The following is a 27,049-nucleotide window of genomic DNA, read 5'->3' on the forward strand; positions in this document are numbered from 1 at the left end:
TGGTGTCTCGGAAGAAACCTATAACACCAGAGGTTACATCTCCAAGCAAGGTCTCCCCATTGTTGCCGTCTCACCTACTGGAAGAGGAAGATTCAGAAGAGGAAGATGACGAGTATGGAATTGCCAGTAGCCCTTCGCAATTGCATGTCAAGTACCGGGAAGAGGATTCTGAGGAGGAATATGGGGGGTTATCAGGAACAACCCCAGGAACAGCACTGATAGCGCCAACAGCAACGCGAACAGATGACAAGTGTGCCATCCTCTTTGTTGAAGGATCTCCAGGGCATGTTGGAGGATTATAGGAAGAGATACCCAGCGACTCCAGTCGCTCAACAGGCCCCAGAGGTTACTCCGCGTCCACGATCAGTACCAGGGACACCGGTTTGTAGGAGAGAGATTTTGCCGGAACCTACTGCTAGGTCTCCACTGCTGACGGCACACCACGATTCCTCGGATGACGATCATGAGGATGGGGAAATTGTGGACACAAGTGCAGAATGGCATGACTATATCACCCCCTCACTGTCTACTCCTCCACAGAAACCAGTAGATTCTCCACCGGAGGACATTGGTAGATTTCATAATTTGATGGAAAGGGCCACTAGGAGATTTGCACTGACCATGACGGAGGAGAAGACGGAATGTTTTTTATACGACTTCAAGGACTCGTATCGGTAATCGGTGCGATCCCTGCCTATAGTGTCCCTTAGTTGGAAGGAAGTATTAAAGGTAATGGAGACGCCAGCGACGGTAACGGCGGTTCTGGCCAGACTAGATAAGATGTCTAAGGCGCCTAATGATGCTCCCACTAGCCTTTTGGGTCATCCCAAACCGGATTCTGTTATTACACAGGCGGCACAACAGAAATCCAGGAACCCATCTGCTCCGATTGCAGCACCTCCAGACAAAGAGGCCAGAAGGTTGGATAATGCGGGGAAAAGGTTTTCCATAATGTCGGCTCTGTTAGTGAGAGCTGCTAATGCCCTCGCTATCTTGGGAAGGTATGACAGGCAGATGTGGTGTGACCTGTCTCCATACATTAACCAGGTGCCGGAACCAGAGAAGCAGGAGGCGAAGAAGATTCTCATGGAAGGGGAGAAGACTTCGGCCAAAGTCATGGACTGCGCTATGGATATAGCAACCACAGCGTTTAGATCCTTGGGAGGAGCGGCGGTCCTACGCAGGCAGGGATGGCTGCGAGCAACAGCGTTTAGGCCGGAGGTGCAAAACAAAATTTTAGACCTCCCTTTCAATGGAGAAGAGTTATTTGGAAAGCATATTGATGATACTCTGCAGAGTATCAAGAAGGATACGGATACGGCAAAGGCTCTAGGAACACTGCAATACAGGAAAACCCCTTTTCGTGGCTCCAGGGGTAGAGGACAGTCCTCGTATAGAGGAGGATACCAACTGGGGAGATATTCTTCTTATCCGTCCTCATCGCAGCCTTACCGTCAACAGTACAGCCAGCGTCAATCAGGAGGATACACACAATCAACTCCAAGAGGACGGGGTGGCCGAGGAAAGGACAACACCCGTCGACAATGACAACCTCCATCTTCCGGCTCTGTCAGATGCTCCCCTGGGTGGAAAGATTGTTCACTATCTTCACAATTGGCGGAAAATAACAACGGACCAATGGGTCCTCAAAATAGTTCAATTCGGTCATACCCTAGAATTTCTTCAAGCGCCCCCTTGTACGCCACCGATGCACCAGAGAGCCAACCATCTGCATCAACTCCGGCAGGAGATTCGGACAATGCTCCGAAAGGGAGCAATAGAACCGGTACCGAAAGCCCAGGAAAACAAGGCGTTTACTCCCGGTTTTTTCTTATCAAGATAAACAAGCCCCAGTGGTGCCCCATTCTGGATCTCAGATCCTTAAACACCTATCTCAAGAAACAATCTTTCAGAATAGTGTCTCTGCAGGACATCCTTCCGTTATTAAACTCAGGAGATCATTAGACCACTTTGGACCTACAAGACGCGTATTTCCACGTGCTGATGCATCCTGCACACAGACAGTACCTTCGGTTCTGGGTAGCCGGAAGACATTACCAATTCAAGGTACTGCCATTCGGCTTGAAGTCAGAGCCAAGAGTTTTCACGAAATGCCTGGCTCCAGTGGCGGCTGTGTTGAGAAAGCAAAAACATCAAATATTTCCTTACCTCGACTGGTTAGTCAAGGCACCATCAAAGGTACAGGCCAGAGCGTCAATACAGGCCTGCATAGACTTATTCGCCAATCTAGGATTGACTCTCACCGGCGAACCTCTTATCCTTGGTAGAAAAGCCAGCAATGCCAAGCGGATCGCTCTGAGCTCCAGAAGATTTATGTGTAATTGCTGCTCCTTAGCCTTCCAACAACCGCTGACTTGAAGGTCCTGAAGGAAAGCTCCCCATCCTTCCAACGACGCATCCGTCATTACCACTAGAGGAGCCGCTCTTGCCAGAAAAGAAACGTCAGTCCTTGAGACACATTTGCTTTTTGCGTCCACCACCTTGCTGCCTGTACCATCACTGGTGTCACCCCTATTGTATCGTCAAATCCCTCCGCTTGGCGCCACTGGAGATCGATCTGCTCTTGCCATGGTCTCATCCTTAGTCTGCAGCAAGGTGACATCGTGCCCAGCAAGGATTTGTACCTGCGGATTGAAAGAGACTTTCTTATACAATGTCTTGGAAGAGGGACACAATCCTTAGTTGCTTTTCCTCTGAGGGAAACGCCTTGTTCCATTTCGTGTCCAATTTTGCCCACAGAAATGTGATCACTTTTGCTGGGCGGAGGTTCGACTCTCATGCTTTAAAACCATTCCTGATAGAAAACTAATTGGATATGGTTACTGAAAGTAATGGTATGAAATGTTTGGGTAGAACATTGTCGGTAAGTGTAACTTTCCCATATCAGAGAGCAGCAGTGGATGAGCAAAAACCTATTTTTGTATGTTGACTGCTAAATCTAAATACATGATAAAGATGTGTTTGTTCATTTTCAATTTCTAATCAGACCTTCTGAGATTCCCTCCGGAAACAGGAGGCTGATTGTGAAAAAGGAGCTAAGGTAAGACTTTCCTCAAAAATCGCATTGATCTTTCTGAAGATAAAATTACTCTCCGTGATCAACAATGGAAGTCCAGATTGTGAGTGTGGGATTAAGACACACATGTCCATGCCTGGTTAATTATTTGGTTTCAGGCAAGGGACAATATTTTTCCAATCATTTCATGATTGTTTATTAAACACAGATTTCAATGTGATCTTATCTTCCTGTATTAAATGAATTGTGGGATTAATAAAGCGCGCCGCTACTATGAGAAGGCGCTAGGAAATCTGCCCTGTAGGGAATGTGAAATCGAATTCTGGAATAGGTACATTTTTATTTGTTTACAGAATAGTTTTTGTCTGCAATACACTTGTTGGGGAGTGGTAACTTGTTTTAGTGTATTGCTGCCAATACTGAGTAGGTAGAGCCACCCCATTTTACTTCTTTGATAACCAGCAGATGTGCTGATTGTGTGCGAAGGGATCTTTGAGGGCAATAGTTGACAAATCTCCTTTTGAGACAGAGGGGGGCCTGTTTTGAAGAAAGCAGCGTGTTCTACTGTTAATGCTTAAAAAACACTTCTTTTTTCTAATTGGTAACCAGTTTGCGATACTGAGTCCAGGTGGTATGCTTTGGAAGGTTGAATAACAGTCATATTGCCATACTTTGTATTCTTAACAATCTCTGTGACAAACAACTTGGAATGCCTATGTACAGGACGTCTGAATAGTCCAATCTGGAAAGGATCAGTGGCTGTGCCACAGTCTTCCAAGACTTTGAGAAATATTCTTAGCATTCTCAGGATCCAGCATTGTTTTTTTATTACTGCTGCGATCTGTGGTTTAAAATAAATTTGGCTATCTATCAGTACCCCAAGGTTTTGGCCGTTTCTGTGGGTGGGGCCTCCCAGCTGGAAGGACAGGCCCCTAGCCAGGCAGCCTGGGGGCCCTTACAGAAGAGTAGGTTTTTGTTTTTGTTGAGATTGCATTGCAGCAAGTTGGCAATGAGCCAGACCATGACTGGTGTGAAGCATCCAGAAAATGTAGTTTTGGCATTCTCGTCAGTCTTATTATATGTCAAGGGCAGTTGGGCATCATCTGCATAGAAGACAGTTTGAACATCAAAGGATTCAATCAGATATGCCAAAGGGGACATATAGCCATTAAATAGAGTGGGGCTAAGGGCAGACCCTTTGGAAACTCCTACTTTGATGATTTTGGTTTCTGATAGGAATGGTGTGACCCACAATGTTTGTTCCCTATTTTCGAGGATGGATTTTAGCCAGGTTGCGCTTGTCCTTTGATACCATCGTGGGCGAGCCTCTGGATTTCATGTGAGATCTATCGAACACGGCTGACAGGTCCAAAAGGATTAGGGAGGCTTTGTGGCCTTTGTCTAAAGCAAATTTTATAATGTTTGTAATTTCCATCACGGCATACTCTGTACCATGAAGTGATCTGAACCCCGACTGAGAGGGGTGCAAAAGGTTGGAAGATTCTAGAAAGGACATCAGTTGTGGGTTGACTGCTTTTTTGATTATTTTTGAGGTACCTGGTAATTGTGATAGCGGTCTGAAATTTGAGAGCGTTTCTGGATCGGCATGTGGATTCTTAAGCAGTGGCAGGATACTCAGCTTTTTCCATTTAGCCCGCACAATACCGGAGTACAGGGAGGAAGTGAAGAGCTTTTGATAGATGGGCGCAATAGCAGCTCCTATTGATCTCAAGATATGAGGTGGCAAGGGATCTTGTGGAGATCCCGATCTAATCTTAGATAAAGCTTTCTCTAGTTCTGGGATGGAAAGAGCTTTAAATAGACTTAGTTTGGTATGTGCCCTGAGGTTGGGAGGGGTAATAGTCTGAGCCAGAGTTGTGTGTTTAGATATTAGAGTGTCCTAAATCTTCTGCATTTTGTTTTCAAAGAATTACTCAACTGCTTGCATAGAGTTGCGCTAGCCACCAGAGGGATAGCAGAGTGTTTATGGTCTTTAAAATACGAAACAATACTAAATATCTCCTTTGTGTTATTGTTAGCTTTTTTGATAGAGTTGGTGTAGAAAGTGCGTCTTGCGGCTTTGCGATATTAATATTTTCCTTATACTGATGCATTTATGGCTATCCTTAAAAATTGTCATGGAGTGTAAGTGCACACTGCCCAGCAAGCGGTCAGTACCAGTAGACTTAACTTCAGCCTCACTCATTTTTGCTCCTTTTGAAAATCAGTGAGTTAGTCCTGGTTTCTTGTATTCTAATTTCTCTTTACAATGGCATTTCTTCTTCAGTCCCTTGTTTTATTGTACTGTGATCCATTGGATATTTTGATAGACACTGCCTTTTGAAAAAGTGTCGCTATGACCTGACTTACAAGTGTAATCTCTTGCTTCTCATTGAGTTAATGTGCTCAGATCTGGTCAGCACAGTAACGTCCAGAAGTAAATATTTGGATCTAAAGTGGCTGTAAAGGCCCAGAACATTGTTTTTAGGTCCTTAGAACAGGTGAACATTGTGTCTGTGGTTGTCGGAGGGCTCTTCAAGGTCCATATTACACTAGTTTGAGACTTAGGGTCTGGATGACTCACATATTCTGACCCTGACCTTTGAGAAGATCCTGCAAGTTCCACACAATACTATGTAGTGTTCAGCATCAACCTAAAAAGCTTACAGAAATGACTATGTTGGTAAAGGGGCGGGGTATGGTGGATGACAAAAGAAGGGTTTCTCTTGTTCAACTTAAATGACCAAGCTGTTTCAGTCTGATGTACAAACTATCAAATCTGATCCAACCCAGTCACTGGAGCTTTTGTTCAGCAGATCCCTTTGAGGAAGATTTAGTGTGCTTAGTATTTGACCTATCTTTGTACACTGGCTTGCTAATACCAGTCAATCTTTGTGCAGTCTCCGACAACAGCCTTTCAAACTCATTTTTTCCATCTTGAGTGGTGCACTATTCCAGTATTATTTCACAATGACAGATATCGGCTATGTCTTGGACATATGACTGTGACTTCCTCTCAACCCATGTGTTAGTGGTGTAAACAACTGCCCTCATTCTGGACAGCAAAACGTTGCAGTTTTATCTTTGACATGTAGTTTGTGGTTAGGGTTTTATAGCTTAAAAATGATGATCATTGTGACTGCTGTTATCGTTACACTATTACGGGAATTATCATTCTTATGAATCCATTGTATGATGGGGAGCAAGAGAAAGTATATGGCACGTGTTTTGCCATCCAAACCATTTAACACCAGCAGCAGAAAAAGCATCTCCATTCCACTATGAGTAACGGAAGAAGAGAGGAATAGGATGGAAACGATTAACATAATGCTTCTAAACTAGATAGAGGGTTTACATGTTGATCAATCATAGCAGATGACCCACCACTCCTCATAGCTGCCAAGTTTTCAGATTGCTATTTGTTACATTTTTATAATTTCAGTGTAATTATGAGTGACATTTCAACAACTATGAGTAACAGTTTTTCACAAGCAAAATCAAGCAATGAAGATGAGGGAAACATTTGAATATTAGACATTACACTTATTTGAGCAATGAGAAACTCTAATAAGATATTAAAACTGCTCTAAAGTACCATAAATGGAAGGGCACTAACCGGAGACAGACTGCGTGATTGCAGTTCTCAGTAGCAGATGGCAGGAACTGCAGATGCTCAGAAGATTATCTCATTGTTCTGATCATTCATGACTGTGCTTGCCTAAAAAGCAAGTTTTATAGCATAACTTAGTAAGTTCAACTAGGAGGTTATACCGTCACTCAGCAGGCTGGGTCACGTCAATGTCCTTCAAAGGCTGCTCCACCCACCTGAGATGGACACAATGCACTGCAGCTCAGCACCTGCTCTTGCAACACACATGGAGGGCAAGAGAAGGGTTCAGTGCTTGCAGCCCCCATTCTGGGTGGTGGTGAAATGGTCTGGGAGGGGAGACTACTGAGGCTAGGTTTGCCACTTGGCTAGTCTTCTACCAGCACCAACAATATTTTTATGTCTAGGAAAACTAATGTAACATGTTCCCACTTGTTTTCTGGGAGTGCAGAACAATGAGAAGAGGCAAGGGTACAGATCAAATCTTTTCAATTCATATCTTACCTAAGGGCACTGGCACTAGTTATTCGATGTTGCAACATTTTGCTTGAGGTAGAGGAAGCGGCGTGGGCAGGACATGGACATTTTGATAGAGACGTTGTATCAAGTCAGTGGGAGTTTCAAAGCACCTAAATTAACTTAATGCCTCCTTACTTGCTTATATTATGGTAAAATAATGAAAATAGTTTGAAAAAAACATTTATATGTGATGGTCATAGTTGCATAATTATTTGATTCTCATGCTTTAAAAACCATTCCTGATGAAAAACTAATTGGATATGGTTACTGAAAGTAATGGTATGAAATGTTTGGGTAGAACATTGTCTGTAAGTGTAACTTTCCCATATTAGAGAGCAGCAGTGGATGAGCAAAAACCTATTTTTGTATGTTGACTGCTAAATCTAAATACATGATAAAGCTGTGTTTGTTCATTTTCAATCTCTAATCAGACCTTCTGTGATTCCCTCCGGAAACAGGATGCGGATTGTGAAAGAGGAGCTAAGATAAGACTTTCCTCAAAAATCGCATTGATCTTTCTGAAGATTAAATTACTCTCCGTGATCAACAATGGAAGTCCAGATTGTGAGTGTGGGATTAAGACACACATGCCCATGCCTGGTTAATTATTTGGTTTCAGGCAAGGGCCAATATTTTTCCAATCATTTCATGATTGTTTATTAAACACAGATTTCAATGTGATCTTATCTTCCTGTATTAAATGAAGTGTGGGATTAATAAAGCGCGCCGCTACCTTGGGAGGGCGCTAGGATATCTGCTCTGTAGGGAATGTGAAATCGAATCCTGGAATAGGTACATTTTTATTTGTTTACAGAATAGTTTTTGTCTGCAATACACTTGATGGGGAGTGGTAACTTGTTTTAGTGTCTTGCTGCCAATACTGAGTAGGTAGAGCCACCCCATTTTTCTTCTTTTGATAACCAGCAGATGTGCTGATTGTGTGCGAAGGGATCTTTGAGGGCAATAGTTGACAAGTCTCCTTTTGAGACAGAGGGGGGCCTGTTTTGAAGAAAGCAGCGTGTTCTACTGTTAATGCTTAAAAAACACTTTTTTTTCTAATTGGTAGTTTGCGATACTGAGTCCAGGTGGTATGCTTTGGAAGATTGAATAACAGTCATATTGCCATATTTTGTATTCTTAACAATCTGTGACAAACAACTTGGATTGCCTATGTACAGGACGTCTGAATAGTCCAATCTGGAAAGGATCAGTGGCTGTGCCACCGTCTTCCAAGACTTTGAGAAATATTCTTAGCATTCTCAGGATCCAGCATTGTTTTTTTATTACTGCTGCGATCTGTGGTTTAAAATAAATTTGGCTATCTATCAGTACCCCAAGGTTTTGGCCGTTTCTGTGGGTGGGGCCTCCCAGCTGGAAGGACAGGCCCCTAGCCAGGCAGCCTGGGGGCCCTTAGAGTAGAAGAGTAGGTTTTTGTTTCTGTTGAGATTGCATTGCAGCAAGTTGGCAATGAGCCAGACCATGACTGGTGTGAAGCATCCAGAAAATGTAGTTTTGGCATTCTTGTCAGTCTTATTATATGTCAAGGGCAGTTGGGCATCATCTGCATAAAAGACAGTTTGAACATCAAAGGATTCAATCAGATATGCCAAAGGGGTCATATAGCCATTAAATAGAGTGGGGCTAAGGGCAGACCCTTTGGAAACTCCTACTTTGATGATTTTGATAGGAATGGTGTGAACCACAATGTTTGTTCCCTATTTTCGAGGATGGATTTTAGCCAGGTTGCGCTTGTCCTTTGATACCATCGTGGGCGAGCCTCTGGATTTCATGTGAGATCTATCGAACACGGCTGACAGGTCCAAAAGGATTAGGGAGGCTTTAATTTTATAATGTTTGTAATTTCCATAACGGCATACTCTGTACCATGAAGTGATCTGAACCCCGACTGAGAGGGGTGCAAAAGGTTGGAAGATTCTAGAAAGGACATCAGTTGTGGGTTGAATGCTTTTTTGATTATTTTTGAGGTACCTGGTAATTGTGATAGCGGTCTGAAATTTGAGAGCGTTTCTGGATCGGCATGTGGATTCTTAAGCAGTGGCAGGATACTCGGCTTTTTCCATTTAGCCCGCACAATACCAGAGTACAGGGAGGAAGTGAAGAGCTTTTGATAGATGGGCGCAATAGCAGCTCCTATTGATCTCAAGATTTGAGGTGGCAAGGGATCTTGTGGAGATCCCGATCTAATCTTAGATAAAGCCTTCTCTAGTTCTGGGATGGAAAGAGCTTTAAATAGACTTAGTTTGGTATGTGCCCTGAGGTTGGGAGGGGTAATAGTCTGAGTCAGAGTTGTGTGTTTAGATATTAGAGTGTCCTAAATCTTCTGCATTTTGTTTTCAAAGAATTTACTCAACTGCTTGCATAGAGTTGCGCTAGTCACCAGAGGGGTAGCAGAGTGTTTATGGTCTGTAAAATACGAAACAATACTAAATATCTCCTTTGTGTTATTGTTAGCTTTTTTAATAGAGTTGGTGTAGAAAGTGCATCTTGCGGCTTTGCGATATTAATATTTTCCTTATACTGATGCATTTATGGCTATCCTTAAAAATTGTAATGGAGTGTAAGTGCACACTGCCCAGCAAGCGGTCAGTACCAGTAGACTTAACTTCAGCCTCACTCATTTTTACTCCTTTTGAAAATCAGTGAGTTAGTCCTGGTTTCTTGTATTCTAATTTCTCTTTACAATGGCATTTCTTCTTTAGTCCCTTGTTTTATTGTACTGTGATCCATTGGATATTTTGATAGACACTGCCTTTTGAAAAAGTGTCGCTATGACCTGACTTACAAGTGTAATCTCTTGCTTCTCATTGAGTTAACGTGCTCATATCTGGTCAGCACAGTAACGTCCAGAAGTAAATATTTGGATCTAAAGTGGCTGTAAAGGCCCAGAACATTGTTTGTAGGTCCTTAGAACAGGTGAACATTTTGTCTGTGGTTGTGGGAGGGGTCTTCAAGGTCCATATTACACTAGTTTGAGACATAGGGTCTGGATGACTCACATATTCTGACCCTCACCTTTGAGAAGATCCTGCAAGTTCCACACAATACTATGCGGTGTTCAGCATCAACCTAAAAAGCTTACAGAAATGTTTATGTTGGTAAAGGGGCGGGGTATGGTGGATGACAAAAGAAGGGTTTCCCTTGTTCAACTTAAATGACTGTCAGGGGGTCCCCTGCTCGGCCCCGGCAGGGCTAACCGATTGTCCGTCTCCTCAACAGGCGGATTACTACGGGCCCTTTAAGGATAGCCTTTGTGTTCGTGACGAAGGCCTCGCATCTGGACCACCTGACTTTTTGGGCCTATCAGGAGAGGCCTCTCACCATATGAGGGGAGACCCGGAAGACGCCGTGTCTCCGTCGTGGGAGGAAGAAGTGAGACGCCAGGAGAACAACACGACCGGGGAAGCGGAGAGCACTGTGGAAACGGAGTCCTCGGAGGAAGTCGACACCAGTAGCAGAGAAGGTGCCGGGCTGGATACGGAGGAGAAGCTGTAAAGCCAGGAGGCCAACGACACCGTGTATCGCCCAGCCACGCGAAGGAGGACGCGGGGCTTTCCCAGGTGCGTGCTCGTTTGGGTTCGTTGTTGAGTTTCAAGAAGGGAGGGACCGGGAAGGAGACCGTGCAGGCACCGGGCACCTCGTTTAGCCAAATAGCTTGCAAGTCACTGAATGTGGTGGTGGTTCTTACTTTTCTCTCACTCCCTCCCTATTTCAAGAGTTTCTAGGAAGTGTACAGAACACTAAAATCCGCGTTCTTTTCTTTTCCTTCCATGTGCTGGAGTAACCCGGACCCCGACCCAAGAAGTGCCCCGAGGACCACAAACCTGATCCCGGACATTTGTTAAACGTGTCTGACCTAAGACTTTATTTTGTGTTTAACAGTCTTTATCCAGTATTGGGGTATCTTTCATAGATTCACATGCCTGAATCATTCCCCGTCGTCGAGGCGGGAGTCCCACGGTAAATAAAAAAGCAGTGCCAAAAGCACTTTGTAGTAGTAGGCCCTAGAAAAAGGCCTGAGGCCTATATTATAGTAGCCTATCTACATCATTATGCTAAAAGGACCAAAGTCCTTGCTCCAACCAATCAGCACACAGCACCCTCTAGAACCTTCCCTGCAGAGCCAGCTCTCCTCAGATTTTCACCGCACGTCGTGTGGAAGGGAGTCTCCCTGAGTCTTGACTCAGTTTTTCTTCAGAGCTTCAAGATGTCTGACAAGAAGGCCTTGTTTAGACCATGCAGAACATGCGAGAAGAAGAGGGTCCATGTGGATGACCAGCACAAGGACTGCATTTACTGCCTGTATCCCAAACATGAGGCAAAAAGCTGTAAGATCTGCCTTACCTTCCCTTCCAAGACCTTAAGGGATAGGGAGGCCAGAGTCCTTTTGTGGCTTAAATCCTCTTCCATGGATGATGACGACAGAGCCTCTACCTCTAGCAAGAGGGCGAGGCCTCAAGAGGATAAGACAAGTGAGGGGAGAAAGCATGCGAAGACCTTCCACTCTACTTCAGGCTCTTCACAGAGATCCAAACATTCTGTCTCTGGAGCCTCAGCCACCAACGATCCGGCAAAGAAAACTGTGAGTAAGACTTCTACTGTCTCTTCTCCAGTGACCACTGTCTCTACTTCAACCTCTTCTTCTTCTATGGATATGATATCCACTACATCTGTTACTACTCCGATTGTGTCTACAAAAATTTGTATTTTGACAAAAAGAACTCTCGTGGACGACTCGTCGGCGAAGACGCCATCTTCATCGAAGAATTCGTCATCCAAGAAGAGCCCGTCGACAAAGTCGTCGACGCCGCCGTCGACGACTGCCTCGTCGATGAAGAAAGCATCGACGTCTATCCCGTCGACGACGAGCCGGTCTTCGGTTACCCCGTCGACGACCGTCCCATCGACGGTGGCTCCATCGACGACTGTCCCGTCGACGTCGAGCCCATCGACGACGATAAACCCGTCGACGATGGCATCTTTTCAGCAGGTGGATGCACCTTGGTCACCGGGGCCATCAAGATCGATGGGATCAGCTTTATTAAGACCTACCACTGGGAATCAGGCCTTTTGTACGCCAATAGCGACAAAAAACTTTCAACTCGTGTCTTATAAGAGACAACAGGGTTCATATATATCACCACTTATGCCTTCTCATCTTCTAGAAACTTATGCTGATGATGAAGAAGATGACTTTGAAGATGATGATGATGAGGGTGCTTTTGATGTGGCACGTCACCCATCCGAGCTTGTCATCAAGTGCCAAGATGATGATGAAGACGATTCTTATGCTGAACACTACTACCAGGAGGATATCATAGTGCCTCATTCATTGGAACATCAGAGACGGCCTAGAGTCCTGGAAGTCACTCAGTTGCCGCCTAATTTGATACAGGACTTACAGGCTATGCTGGCGGATTACAAGCAGCGTTTTCCACCGCAAGTACCTCAATCTGATACTGCAGTTCCTCCTTAGCAGCATCCACGGGTTTCTCCAGTCGTGGAAACTCCGCAACCGGTCTTGCCTCCACAAACTCCGGATACGTCATCAGAAGAGGAGGTAGAAGATGGAGAGTTGCCTAACATACCTTCATCAGACCCATGGGATGAATATGTTATACCCATGCCGTCCCCTCCAACTCTACAACCTGCAGATTCACCGCCTGAAGATGTAGGTGGTTTTCATAACCTGATGCAGAGGGCATCGACCAGGTTTAAGCTCCCGGTTACAGTGGAGCAAACGGAGTGTTTTCTCCATGACTTTAAAGAGGAAACAAGGAAGATATCTAGAGCCATTCCCATGATTGAGTATATTTGGAAGGAAGGCATAAAAATAATGAAAAACCCTGCATCTGTGCCTGCTGTGTTACCCAGAATAGAAAAGAAATATCGTGCTCCGCTCTCTAGTCCGGCGTGCCTTATTGGTCATCCACGCCCGGATTCGGTAATCTCTCAAGCAGCGCAACAAAGGTCAAAGAACCCAGCTACCCCTATTTCTACTCCACCAGATAAAGAGGGGCGACGATTAGACCTTATTGGGAAGAAGTTTTCCACTATGGCTGCAGCATCCATCAGGATAGCAAATTCAATGGCGATTATTGGGCGCTACGATCGCCAAATGTGGTCAGAGATGGCTAGCTTCATAGAGCTATTGCCAGAGGACAAAAGACAAGAAGCCAGGAAAGTTTTAATGGAAGGAGAGCGGGCAGCGGAAGAATCCATCGACTGCGCTCTAGATATGGCTAATACAAATTTCAGACAGTTGGCTGGGGCAGCTGTCCTGAGACGTCAAGGGTGGTTAAAAGCCACTACATTTCGTCCGGAAGTTCAATTGAAAATACTGGACATGGCATATGACGGAGAGTCCCTCTTTGGGAAACATGTCGATGAGGCTCTCCAAACGATTAAAACTGACACAGATACTGCAAAGTCACTAGGATCATTGCAATATAAAAGAGGATTGTTCAGAGGAGCTAGAGGAAGAGGTTATTCGTCCAGAGGAAGTTATTACCAAGACTGGCAATATCAACAGCAATACCGTCAAAACTATCAGTCCTCTTATAGACAATCTGGATCGGCTGGTTTCTCTCGCCAAGGAGGAAGAAGGCGCGCAAACAACCAAGGAAGAGACAGTCACAAGAAACAGTGAGAGCAATTGGGCGCCACCTCCAATCCCTTACCTTCCCGTGGGCGCAAAGATAACTGCTTTCCAACAGCAATGGCAGAATATAACAACGGATCGGTGGGTGTTAGACTTGATCCAACATGGTCACACCCTAGAGTTCATCACCAAACCTCCACCAACTCCGCCCAGGGGTCCCCCTCCCCCTCGTCTTCACTTATTGTTCAAGGAAGTGCAAGCTATGCTTCTCAAAAACGCAATAGAGAAAGTTCCACATCATCAGAGAGGGGCAGGTTTCTATTCCCGTTTTTTCCTCATAAAAAAGAAAACAGGGGAATGGCGACCGATCCTAGACCTACGCAATCTGAACAAATATCTCAAGAAGCAAGGATTTCGAATGGTCACCCTCTCGGACATTCTCAGTTGCCTCAACGAGGGAGATTACATGGCTTCCTTGGACATGGAAGACGCATACTTCCACATCCCAATCCACCCGAACCATCGGAAGTACCTCCGTTTCAAGGTGGCCGGCGCCCATTATCAATTCAAAGTTCTCCCATTTGGCCTCAAGTCGGCCCCAAGGATTTTCACGAAGTGCCTGGCCCCTGTGGCAGCTGCTCTTCGGGCAGCAAAAGTGCAGGTCTTCCCATATTTGGACGACTGGCTAGTCAAAGGTCCATCAGAAGCCAAAGTAAGATCCGACATTACAATATGCCGCAATCTCTTCGCATCGCTAGGCCTCACAATCAACAGAACCAAATCTCAAATGGATCCAAAACAAAACCTGTTGTTCCTAGGAGCTTGCTTGGACACAGTGGAATGCAAGGCATCCTTATCTCGAGAGAGACAGCTCCGACTGCAGGCGTTGGCCAGAAAACTGGCAAGAAGAAGGTCACTTTCAGTTCGCCTATTTGCATCACTTCTGGGGATGTGCTCTTCAGCCATCAACCTCATTCCATTGGCGCGTCTAAAGATGCGGCCACTGCAAGAGTAGCTAAACTGTCAATGGCATCAAGCGACAGGTTCCTTCCAGGACACCATCACAATCACCAACAGGATGGTGCATGCACTCCAATGGTGGTCTCAGATCAACAATCTGGAACAGGGGCTTTCATTCTTACAGAATCCTCCGGATTTTATTCTGACGACGGATGCGTCCATGGAGGGCTGGGGTGGTCATCTCCAGGACATGCAAGTGCAAGGAAAATGGTCTCAGCAACACAATAAATGCCACATCAACAGTCTAGAGTTGAAAGCCATTTGTCTGTCTCTTCAAGCGTTCCTCCCCAGGATAGTAGGGTCCTCGGTTCTAGTCAGAACGGACAACACTACAAGCATGTTTTATATCAACAAGCAGGGAGGAACGAGATCAGCAACGTTATCCAAACAAGCCCAAGAGTTATGGAAATGGTTAACAGTTCACAACATAACTCTCAAAGTGGAGCACGTCAGAGGCCTCTACAACACCTTGGCAGACAAACTGAGCAGAACATTGTCAGATTGCCACGAGTGGGAACTGGACAATGACCAGTTGAACTATGTGTTTCAGAGATGGGGCAAACCCAGGTTGGACCTATTTGCGACCCATCAGAACAAGAAATGCCGGTACTACACCAGCAGATATCCTCAACAGGGGTCAAGGGGGAATGCCCTTTCGATGCGATGGTCAGGGACCTATGCATACGCTTTTCCTCCGATCCCTCTGATTCCACGAGTGGTGCGCAAAATGAAAATGGAGAGTTGTCGCCTTCTCCTCATTGCTCCCAAGTGGCCTCGCCAGTATTGGTTTCAGGAACTCATGCTACTTTCACAGGAACCACCAATCAAACTGCGTGTAACTCCAAAGTTACTGTCACGCAACGAGGGTCAGGTACTTCACCCAGATCCTCAATCGCTGAAATTGCACGCATGGCTCCTAACTTCCTAGAATTCGAACATCTTCAAATTCCTCAAGACTGCTGAGACATTTTAGAGAAGGCAAGAGCCCAGAGTACATTAAAAACTTATCGTCTCAAGTGGAAGCGTTTTTGCGCATGGTGCATCTCTAGTGCTTTACACCCTATAGAGGCGCCGGCAGAAAAGATATTACCCTATTTGTTGCATTTAGCGCAATCTGGTCTTTCATTTTCATCGATAAAGGTCCACTTAGCGGCCTTATCCAGGTACAGAAAGATGACTAACACTCAATCACTCTGCTCTTCATCGCTAATCAAGCAATTTATGAGGGGTCTGTTCCGGGCTTATCCCCCAGTGAAGCCCTCACCACCGGAATGGGAGCTCAACACGGTTCTATCACAGCTAATGAAGCATCCGTTCGAGCCTATCCATAGAGCCGACCTAAAGTTCTTGACATGGAAGATTGCTTTATTACTGGCACTAACTTCCGCAAGAAGAGTGGGAGAAATTCAAGCTTTCACCATAAAGGAGCCCTTTTTACATTTCTCCCAGGACTATGTCACTTTGCGAACGAATCCAACGTTCATACCGAAAGTGCCTTCCCAGTTTCATCTAAATGAACCTGTCAAGCTGAAAGTTTTCTTTCCAAACCCGTCAACCCCGGCTGAAAAAACACTGCATTCTTTGGACATCAAACAATGCTTAAAATTCTATCTTCAGAGAACCAAGACTTTGAGAAAGTCAGATCAACTGTTTGTAGCTTATGGCCAGACTACATTGGGGAAAGCGGTTACTAAAGCCACGATTTCCAGATGGATCGCATCCGCTATTCAATTCTGCCACGTCAAGGCTAATCGACCATTGACAAGATCTGTTCGATCTCACTCCACAAGAGCTGTGGCAGCGCCTGCGCCTTTGTTTGCAGGAGTGACGCTTGAGAACATTTGCCGTGCTGCGACATGGAAGAATGTCCACACGTTTACAAGACATTACTGCCTGCAATCAGCAAATCAGGATGATGCGGCAGTGGGCCAAGCTGTTTTACGTCACCTGTTTCCATAAGGAGTATGTTCAGGTACTGATGTTCACTTACTTCATATAAAGTACATGTAATTCAATAGATTGTTTTAAATATGCAGACATATGCTAACATGTTGTGTATTTTGGTATAATACTTAAGATTTCTTTCCAGAAAGAAAGTGTATAATTTCAATGTTTAACTTGAACATGATTTATTAATAGTTCAATCTCTAGGCGTTTGTTGGTTGTTGACGATACATTCATGGGGGTGCACTGCAATAAGTCTCCCACCAGCCGCAACCGACTTTGCCTGGCTTACTGCTTGCTATTCTGATTCAGGCATGTGAATCTATGAAAGATACCCCAATACTGGATAAGAAAACAAGTTACTTACCTGTAACTTCAGTTATCCAGTATTGGTATCTTTCATAGATTCACATGCACCCACCCTCCTCCCCGGCGAGTCAGTTCTCTAAGTTGGGGATACTTGTTCCCACTTGTGCTACGAAAATCTGAGGAGAGCTGGCTCTGCAGGGAAGGTTCTAGAGGGTGCTGTGAGCTGATTGGTTGGAGCAAGGACTTTGGTCCTTTTAGCATAATGATGTAGATAGGCTACTATAATATAGGCCTCAGGCCTTTTTCTAGGGCCTACTACTACAAAGTGCTTTTGGCACTGCTTTTTTTATTTACCGTGGGACTCCCGCCTCGACGACGGGGCATGATTCAGGCATGTGAATCTATGATAGATACCAATACTGGATAACTGAAGTTACAGGTAAGTAACTTGTTTTCGTATCCCGCAATAAAAGAGATAATCAGTCGCCCTCTAGTCTTGGCTCCTTCCCTTCTTGTAACCGAAAGGTGACAAGTGGCGAGTGTAGGAGAGTAGGGTCTGCAATCCTATGATCACCCGGACTTTTTGCTTTTGTTTCACTGGTTTACGACTTTCTCGGGCTGTGGGCCTGCCAATCAGACCCACAGCCTAGCTGTTCTCTCATTAAATTGATCTGTGTACCTTAGGTGCATTACCCAATTGGAACTGGGCCAACCTGTCAGACCCTGTAACTCAGGGCATCGGTGTACCCAGGGCCTACCAGGAGCTGAAGCATGTATTATGCCACCCCTGGATGGCCATCTAAATCTGACACAACTGGCTGCACGACAGCTGGGGCAACGTGGCGTACTCGCCCGTTGCTGTAGGTATAGTATCCCTATGCCTAACCTTAAAATGGACACCCGAGTTCCTATCAGTCACTCCTATGGCAGGCCTTGACAATCCTGAAGGCAGAGTGCATGGAACTGTGTGAATTGGACTCCGGCACGAGTCGAGCCCGGTTGCAGCTTGCGGAACCAAGACCCAATGGCTGTTCCATGATAACGCGTCCCATATCGGTAACTTCGGTATCGCGTTATCAAGACATGTCGAGTAAGGTGTAATACGAATCGGGGTGCTGCCCTCTCACCATTCCTGGCGACGAGGTTAGCATTCCGCCCTTCTAGAGGGACACAACATGTACGTAACTGTGAACCCCGGTTAAAGTTAACTGAAGCCTCAGCTCCACAAAATGGACGCTGCCACCACAGACACAAGTCTGACCTCCTGCTGCTGGGAGTCCTTCCAGCGAGGAGAGCTTGGACAAAGGGTTTCCTGTCAAGGGCGGTGTTCGCACCGTCCCAGACAGGGTTTGTGTATTCTGGGTAGGTAGGGCTTTGCAAGAAGGTGACTGCGGAGTGGCACCCCGGTGCTCACTACGCATCTGCCGGCTAGAACGAGTTCCAGGGGCGCGCAGCCCCTGACCTGGGGAAAGTCCAGCAGGGGGAGAGGGGTGTAACTACCCCCCTTCCTGGTCCCACCCTTAGGGCAGGACCTAGTCATGTACCCGCCCCTTTCTTTAGGATAAAGGCCTGAGCGGGGACCCTTCCAAATTAGATCATCTTTGAATCAAGAATACTTTCTACGAAAAGACTTCGAGACTCTTCTCAAGATTTCTCCCTTGTGGCTAAGGAGTAGTCACCCTGCATCCGCAGGCACCATCTAAGAACTCTGCGGTTTGCTGCAAGTCCTTCCTTAAGGATCCGACGGCCCAGCTCGACGAGAACCGGCTTCCCTGGCACCTCTGACCTCTACCCACGTCGTCAGCTCAGCTGAGATCTGTGGGTGCGACGAGACCTCGAGGGACCGGCCATCATCAAAACCTGCACGCTTTCTTAACCAGCACGACCATCGAAGCAATTCTCTGGTGAGTGCTCTGGGGTCCGAGAAGCCCCGACCCTGAGCAGCTCCAGCACCGAAGTGCAGTCTCCCAGCATCTCCACGATCTGCGTGGGGCCCTTCTGCTCGCTGCTCAGCACGTTGTCTGGTCACTAGCCGCTGGCTTGTGTCCTTCTTTGACGACATCCGACAACCAACGCTGCTGGTCTGGTTGCTCCAGACCGGCCCTTGCTCCCTTTTTCGAGAGGAGCACTCCGGACCCTCCTGGTCCACTCAAGACGCCATCTTAGGCCCACCACGTGGCCCTGAGATCTGCCAAGGCTTGTTGCCCCAATCCTGGGCCCAGCGACGCCGACAGCATCAACCTTCGTGGGACAGCTCGCACCTCCATCCTGGTGGCCGACAACGCCTCCTGGTCCGTGAGACTGCAGAGCCTAGCGTCACCCACTCACCTAGTCGAGGTGACGGCCATCCGGTGCCTTCCTGGTACCCTCTGACTACTGGCTAGTAGTACGAACTTGGTCCCCTCTGCTTTCAGGTGTCAACAATCACTGATCCAGGCTTGGATCTCTACAAACTATTCATCACTGGTCGCCGGCCAGCAACTCCTTTTCTTCCAGCTCCTGGCTCGTCAGCGAAGACCCCCGACGCCTGTAAGACTTGTGCAGCCGCAGCCCTCGTGGCTAGGTAACTTCGGCATTTCGGTGCCTGCATAGCCTCCTTACTCTAGGGTCCCGAGTCCCTCGCTTCCGACTTGCCTTATCGGGTCTGCCCGAGACCACTAAACTTTCCGTGCCCTCGGGCACTTGTTTTTAATTGTGCACTTGAAGTATTTTCTAAGAGCTTTTTGTTCTGTGCTTAGTACCCTGTCCTCATAAAGAGTACAGGGCTGTTGTGATTCTAATAAATATACTGTTTATTTTCATAACACTTGTGTGGTGTCCTTTCACTTGGTGTTCAAGGGGTATGTGATGGTATTACAGCTGGCTTAACACGCCCTCTAGAGTTTAGCCCGAAGACTGCTCGTATCCACGCTACTAGGATAGCTGGTCTAAGGTTGACTTACAACCAATCACCATAAGGGTCGTTGGAACGATACATAGTGGTCACTAGAATAGCGAACGCTGCATATCGGGCCACCTTCTCACAGCGAGCCAGCCAGGAGACAATCCATCTGAGATTCACGAGATGGAGACCTTGATAACCCAATTGAGTGAAGGTCAGTCCAAGCTAGAGTGGGCAATTAACCGGTCTAATGAACAAGCGGACAGTGATAGAGCTACGTTCACTGCATCTATACAGACACAGGCTGATCATCTTACTAAACTCTCAGAGGGACAAACTCAGCTGTTGGCTGTTCTGGGACAAAGTCGAGCCGCACACCCACCTGTGGCAGTCGTGCCGCTCCAATAATATGTTTCCGGAGACGACCCTGTTTCTTTCTTCCTAAATTTTGAAAGGGCAGCCCGAGCTAGCGCCTGGCCGGGGGAGAGGTGGCCCTTTTATCTAGCTCCTCTCCTTACAGGAGAAGCACAGGCAGCTTATCAGCTGGCCAATAAGGATGGTACTGCAGCCTATGGACATGTAAAACAAAAAATTCTTGATAGACTGGGAGTCGATGATGAGACTCACCGATTACAGTTTCGGCAGGAGAGAGGAACCCCAACCGATGCTCCCAAGACTCTTTTCTATAAGCTGAAAGATGCAGCAGACAGGTGGTTGAAACCACAAGAGGGGAATATCGATAATGTGATGAACAAGATTTACTTGGAACAATTTCTTGAAGCATTGCCCTACGGCACCCAACGGTGGCTTAGACAGCACGCAGGGTTGACCTTAGAGCACGCCATTGAAATGGCCAATTCCTATGCTAGAGCCCAAACCAGGCCTGTATTCCGAGACACCGAAAAACCCGTTGTTAACAAACCCCCCGTTAAATCTGACAAAAAGCCGTACAAACAGCAAAGCGAACCTCCTCCTATGAAACCTAGACCTTTGAAGCCAGAACCGCCAGTCTTTACAAGTCCTCAATGTTATGAATGCGGCGAGTGGGGACATATTGCAAAGTACTGTCGTAAAAAGAAAGAAAAAGAGGAAGAACCCATGGAGGTTGGGTATGCTCCACGTGCCCTCTTGTATGCACAAGAGACAGGACCAGCATTTTATGTAAGTGTCCTGGTAGACGGTAAGAAAACCCGTGCCCTGTTGGACTCTGGGTGTCGCCATTCTGTGATACAGAAAAACGCCCTGAACAGTTCTTCCTTGCTCTTGGACCGTACTGTACGGATAAAATGTGTACACGGGGACGTGCGTACTTATTCCCTAGCCAGAGTCATGATAACAACAGAAAAGGGTACCCAAGTACAGTGTGAAGTAGGAGTCCTTCCTAATCTACCCGAGTCCCTTATTATAGGTACAGACAATAAGTGGTTCTCTACACTGATGGCAGAAGTTTTAGAAAAACAGGGTAGGAGTGGGGTCAGGGAGGCCCTGTTAGCTGAAGAACCTTGGTCCACTGATACCAACTTTAGGGCTGCTCAGTTAAACGATGCTTCCTTGGCACCTGCTTGGCAAAACGCACAGGACAATAAAGACCAGAACCCACCTACTTATCCTTGTTTAATTGAGCGAAACTGACTTCTATACAGAGTAGGACAGAGTCAGGCCACTCCTCAGCTAATAGTACCCACCCTGTTTCGCGAGCAAGTGATGTTTTATGCTCATGCACATCTTTTAGCAGGTCATTCTGGTGCAGAAAAGACCACTAATTCCATCATTGAGCATTTCTATTGGCCTGGGGTGTATGCGCAAGTGAAGAAATATTGTCAGGAGTGCCAGATTTGTCAGAAGAGAAACCCGTACATTCCACCTAAGGTCCCTCTTGTACCTCTTCCAATCATAGGGAAACCGTTTGAAAGAATAGGGGTTGACATCATAGGTCCTTTACCAAAGTCACACAGGGGGTACCAATACGTCATGGTAGTAGTTGACTATGCGACACGTTATCCCGAGGCGTTTCCATTACGAGCAGCTACCACTAGCGCCATTTCCCAAAAACTGGTTGAATTGTTTGCACGAATGGGATTCCCCAAAGATCTTATAACCGACCAGGGGACACCGTTCGTGTCGCGTCTTATGAAACAAGTGTGTACTATCCTGAATGTGAAACACCTACGTACCTCGGTGTATCACCCACAAACCGATGGCCTGGTCGAACGTTTCAATGGGTTAATAAAAACCACTCTAAAGAAACTATTGACAGGAGACGGTAAACAGTGGGACCAACTGCTGCCGTTGGCTCTTTATGTGTTAAGAAGCCAGTTCCAAAGCAGTCTAGGAACTTCCCCTTTCGAGTTACTGTTTGGAAGGAAATCCCGTACGCTGTTAGAAATAACCAGAGATAGCTGGGAAAAGACAGGATCAAGAGACGCCGAAGAATTGTTAGATTACTCCCAGCAGCTGAAATCCCGGTTATACAAGCTACGGACCTTGTCCTATGAAACCCTCGAGAAAGCACAAGGCAAACAAAAGACCTTTTACGATAAAGGCAAGAAGTGGAGAGAGTTAAACATAGGTGACTGGGCTCTGGTCCTTCTTCCTACCTCTACTCACAAACTTCGGAAGGAGTGGCAAGGACCTTTCCAGGTCGTAAGGAAAATAGGTAGGACTACATATGCATTGAAACTATCCCCTTCCCGAACCCAGATTTACCACATTAACATATTGAAGAAGTGGTTGGGTTCCCCTCCTAAACCTCATGTCTCAGTGTCTTTAGCTACGCCACCTGCTCATACCATCGAGCACGCTGTTGTAAACGCCGACCTTCCAGAGCTTAGGAAAAATTAATTGAAGGAGTTGATGTTGAAACATCAGTCCATCTTTTCGGATCAGCCAGGTCGACCCACCTTGGCTGAACACCACATCCCGACAGCTCCGGGGGTGACCGTAAAACAGAAACCCTATCGGGTCCCAGAAGCACGAAGGACAGTGATAAAAGAGGAGGTACAGAAAATGTTAGAAGCCGGGATCATAGTGCCCTCTAAAAGCAATTGGTCTTCTCCAGTGGTACTAGTGCCAAAACCTGACGGAAGTAAGAGATTTTGCTTCGACTTCAGAGCGGTGAACAAGGTATCAAAACAAGATGGATATCCTTTACCAAGAGTCGATGGGCTGATAGAACGCCTTGGTGAGGCTCAATACATAACAACCATTGCCTCACCAAAGGTTATTGGCAGGTGCCTCTTTCCCTAAAAGATCAGGAAAAGAATGCGTTCACCACACCAGACGGTCTCTTTAATTTCACTGTCTTGCCCTTTGGACTTCATGGGGCTCCTGCTACCTTCCAACGTCTTATGGATACAGTGTTAGCCCCATATCGACACTTTTAGGCAGCTTAAATAGATGATATTGTCATCCATAGTCCAGATTGGCAGACCCATTTACAACACTTGGGTCAAATCCTGGAGGCTTTGGAAAAAGCAGGCCTACACATAAATGCAAAGAAGTCACGCTTTGCCTTTTCCCAAGTGAAGTACCTCGGGTACATGTTGGGTAACGGCCAGTTGTTTCCTCAACAAGAAAAAGTGAAGGCTATTCAACGACAGGAGTTTCCTAAAAATAGGCGAGATCTCCGAGCCTTTCTTGGTTTGGTTGGTTACTACTGACGGTTTATACCACACCCTGCCACGCTCTCAGCCCCTTTGACGGATATGTTAAAGAAAACAGCCACTTCTGTCCCGTTCAAACAACCCTCTCCCCAAGCTCAAACTGCTTTTCAAGCTCTAAAAGATGCTTGGAACGGCAAAGCGATTTTCGGTACGAAACCCGAATTCGTTTTGGAATCAGATGCCAGCATGCATGGTTGGGGAGCTTGCCTTCTCAACCAGAATACCGGTAGAACATGGTCCCTAGAGGAGTCTTCCCAACACATAAATTATTTAGAACTTACAGCTGGTCTTTACGCTTTGATGAGTTTCAAACACTCACTGCAAGGAAGATCAGTCATTTTAAAGATGGACAACATGTCCGCAGTAGCTTATATAAACCGCCTAGGTGGCACCAAATCTGCGGACCTTTCGAACCTGGCAAAAAACTTTGGATGTTCTGCTTAGAACACAAAATTGCTCTGAAAGCAGAATACCTTCCAGGGAAAGCAAACATCTCTGCAGACTGGAACTCGAGATTCCTCAAAGATCACAGTGATTGGAAACTCGACATTTCCATCTTCAACTGTCTGAATATGGTTTGGGGTCCCTTGGAAATAGACCTTTTCGCAAGCAGACTAACGTTTCAACTGGAAAAATACATTAGTTGGATGCCCGATCCCAGCGCTCTAGCAGTGAACGTCTTCCTTCAACCATGGAAGAATCTGAAGGCTTATGCCTTTCCCCCCTTTGCCATGATTCAGAGAGTCTTGCAGAAAGTGAGAATCGATCAATGCTCCCTTGTTCTAGTAACTCCCTTCTGGCCCTCTCAGGCTTGGTTCCCAACAGCTCTGGAACTAGCTTACGACACTCCTTTTCTAATCCCTTGCCTAGATCATCTCCTAACAAACGTAGATGGCGAAATTCATCCTCTAATACAAACAGGGAGTTTGAACCTTCTTGTTTGGAGAGTGTCAGGAGATAAAATGAGGTCTCGGGACTTTCGTCTACAGCTTCAACTCTCCTCTCAGAATCATGGTCACCAGGCACCCACTACAGATATAACAACATCTGGAGAACTTGGGTTCGTTGGTGCTTGGAAAGGAACCTGGATTCCCTTGAAGCACCGATTGTTGACATAGTTAATTTTCTCTGTGAACAATTTAATAGGGGTCTTAGCTATAGAACCATCAATTGCTATAGATCCGCTATTTCCGCTGGTCATATCCTCGTGAATGGTAAAACGGTAGGTAAAAATGTTATCATTTGTAGAATTATGAAGAGCATCCGTCTAAGAAGACCCCCAAAGCCTAAGTATGATTCTCTTTGGGATGTTAATTTGATTTTAGACCTCTTTACCAACTGGCCTGATAACACTTTCCTTAACAGGAAACTCCTCTCTATCAAACTTGCCACTCTTCTTTGCCTTATTTCATGTAGAAGAGTCTCTGATGTTAAAGCTTTAGACATTTCCTTTAGGTCCTACAACATGTTTGGTGTGAAATTTGAAATTCATAGAAGAACTAAGACTATGTCTGATTCTATTTTCTATCCACGTTTTGACTCCTGTCCTAAACTTTGTGTTGTTGATTGTTTAAAGGAGTATGACCGGAGAATGTCTCTTCTTCGACCATCTGATGTCAATCAATTACTTATTTCCTTCGTTAGACCTCATAAAGCTATTTCCTCTACTTCCATTGCTAGATGGGTTAAAACAGCTATGAGCCTAGCAGGTGTTGATTTACGTAAGTTTCAGGCTCACTCCCTTAGGGGTGCTATGGCCAGCAAATCCCTCTGGTCTGGGTGTAAGCTTGATGATATTCTTAAAGCTGCTGATTGGTCAAATGCTAGCACATTTGCTCGACATTACTGTAAACCAATAGAACATATGTCTGATGTTGTTTTACAAAGCTACCAACATGCATAATGTAGCCTCCGTTCTTGTAATGAAATTGAGATTCTCCTATTACCATGACTAGAGAATCTGGATTTCATTAAAGACACGGAGGCTCACATTATCCCACCCATCCCTCCCTGGGATGTGATGTAATATTTCTAAGTTTACAGCTATATTTATTACGGTTTACAGCTATGTATTATTGTTGCATTTGTATTTATTGTAATGTTTTGAGTTTGGATTCCTCCAAATTTACCCACTTTTTTCTCCTTTTCAGATAATCCTTCTTAATTTGAGATGTTTAGATCCTTCCGCCTTTTTGGCTTCTATGGATTTCTTCAAGATGAATTCTTCTGAAGTTTCTCGAATATTTTGGAGTTTATTGTTCTTTTATGGACTTCTCTGTATTTCCACATTTAAAAGAGGCAGTCTCTTGTTGGCTCATGCCCTTTATTTGTTATGAATGTTCTTTATGGAACCTTTTAATTGTGATGTATGCGGCTGCTTGGAGACGCATTAAAAGTTGTATGCATAATGTGAGCCTCCGTGTCTTTAATGAAATCCAGATTCTCTAGTCATGGTAATAGGAGAATCGCAATTGGCAGACCCATTTACAACACTTGGGTCAAATCCTGGAGGCTTTGGAAAAAGCAGGCCTACACATAAATGCAAAGAAGTCACGCTTTGCCTTTTCCCAAATGAAGTACCTCGGGTACATGTTGGGTAACCGCCAGTTGTTTCCTCAACAAGAAAAAGTGAAGGCTATTCAACGACAGGAGTTTCCTAAAAATAGGCGAGATCTCCGAGCCTTTCTTGGTTTGGTTGGTTACTACCGACGGTTTATACCACACTTTGCCACGCTCTCAGCCCCTTTGACGGATATGTTAAAGAAAACAGCCACTTCTGTCCCGTTCAAACAACCCTCTCCCCAAGCTCAAACTGCTTTTCAAGCTCTAAAAGATGTTCTCTCCTCGTCCCCAGTCCTGATAACTCCTGACTTTGACAAACCTTTCTATCTCCAGACGGATGCTTCAGGGGTGGGACTGGGTGCTGTTCTGTCTCAGTTAGATCAGGATGGGAGGGAACGACCTATACTGTATTTGAGCAGGAAACTATTTCCCAGGGAGACGGCTTATCCCACGATAGAAAAGGAGTGCCTTGCCGTGAAATGGAGCATTGAGAAGCTTCATTATTATCTGGATGGTCGACGTTTTACGCTGTTCTCTGACCATGCCCCTTTGCAGTGGCTCCAACGGAATAAAGGACGCAATGAACGCATCCTCCGTTGGTTTTTGTCCTTACAGCCCTATGATTTTGAGGTGTGTCACCGTCAGGGTACTGCCCAAACGAATGCTGACTACTTGTCCCGTTATCCACTTTCCCCCGAACGGGAAAAGTCTAGGGGAGGGATTTGTCAGGGGGTCCCCTGCTTGGCCCCGGCAGGGCTAACCGATTGTCAGTCTCCTCAACAGGCGGATTACTACGGGCCCTTTAAGGATAGCCTTTGTGTTCGTGACGAAGGCCTCGCATCTGGACCACCTGACTTTTTGGGCCTATCAGGAGAGGCCTCTCACCATG

At 45.9% G+C, this 27,049-nt stretch overlaps 1 long non-coding RNA gene across 1 annotated transcript; it reads left to right on the top strand.

The window, feature by feature from the left end:
- Positions 1 to 5,353: 5,353 nt before the first annotated feature.
- LOC147698560 (uncharacterized) lies at positions 5,354 to 26,004 on the top strand. The gene is made up of 3 exons (XR_015299212.1): positions 5,354 to 7,727; positions 10,401 to 10,741; positions 25,749 to 26,004. It is a non-coding gene; the product is annotated as an uncharacterized LOC147698560 (long non-coding RNA).
- Positions 26,005 to 27,049: the final 1,045 nt, after the last annotated feature.

This window comes from Lissotriton vulgaris, chromosome 8, assembly GCF_964263255.1.
Source record: "Lissotriton vulgaris chromosome 8, aLisVul1.2, whole genome shotgun sequence".
Taxonomy (NCBI): Eukaryota; Metazoa; Chordata; class Amphibia; order Caudata; family Salamandridae; genus Lissotriton; species Lissotriton vulgaris.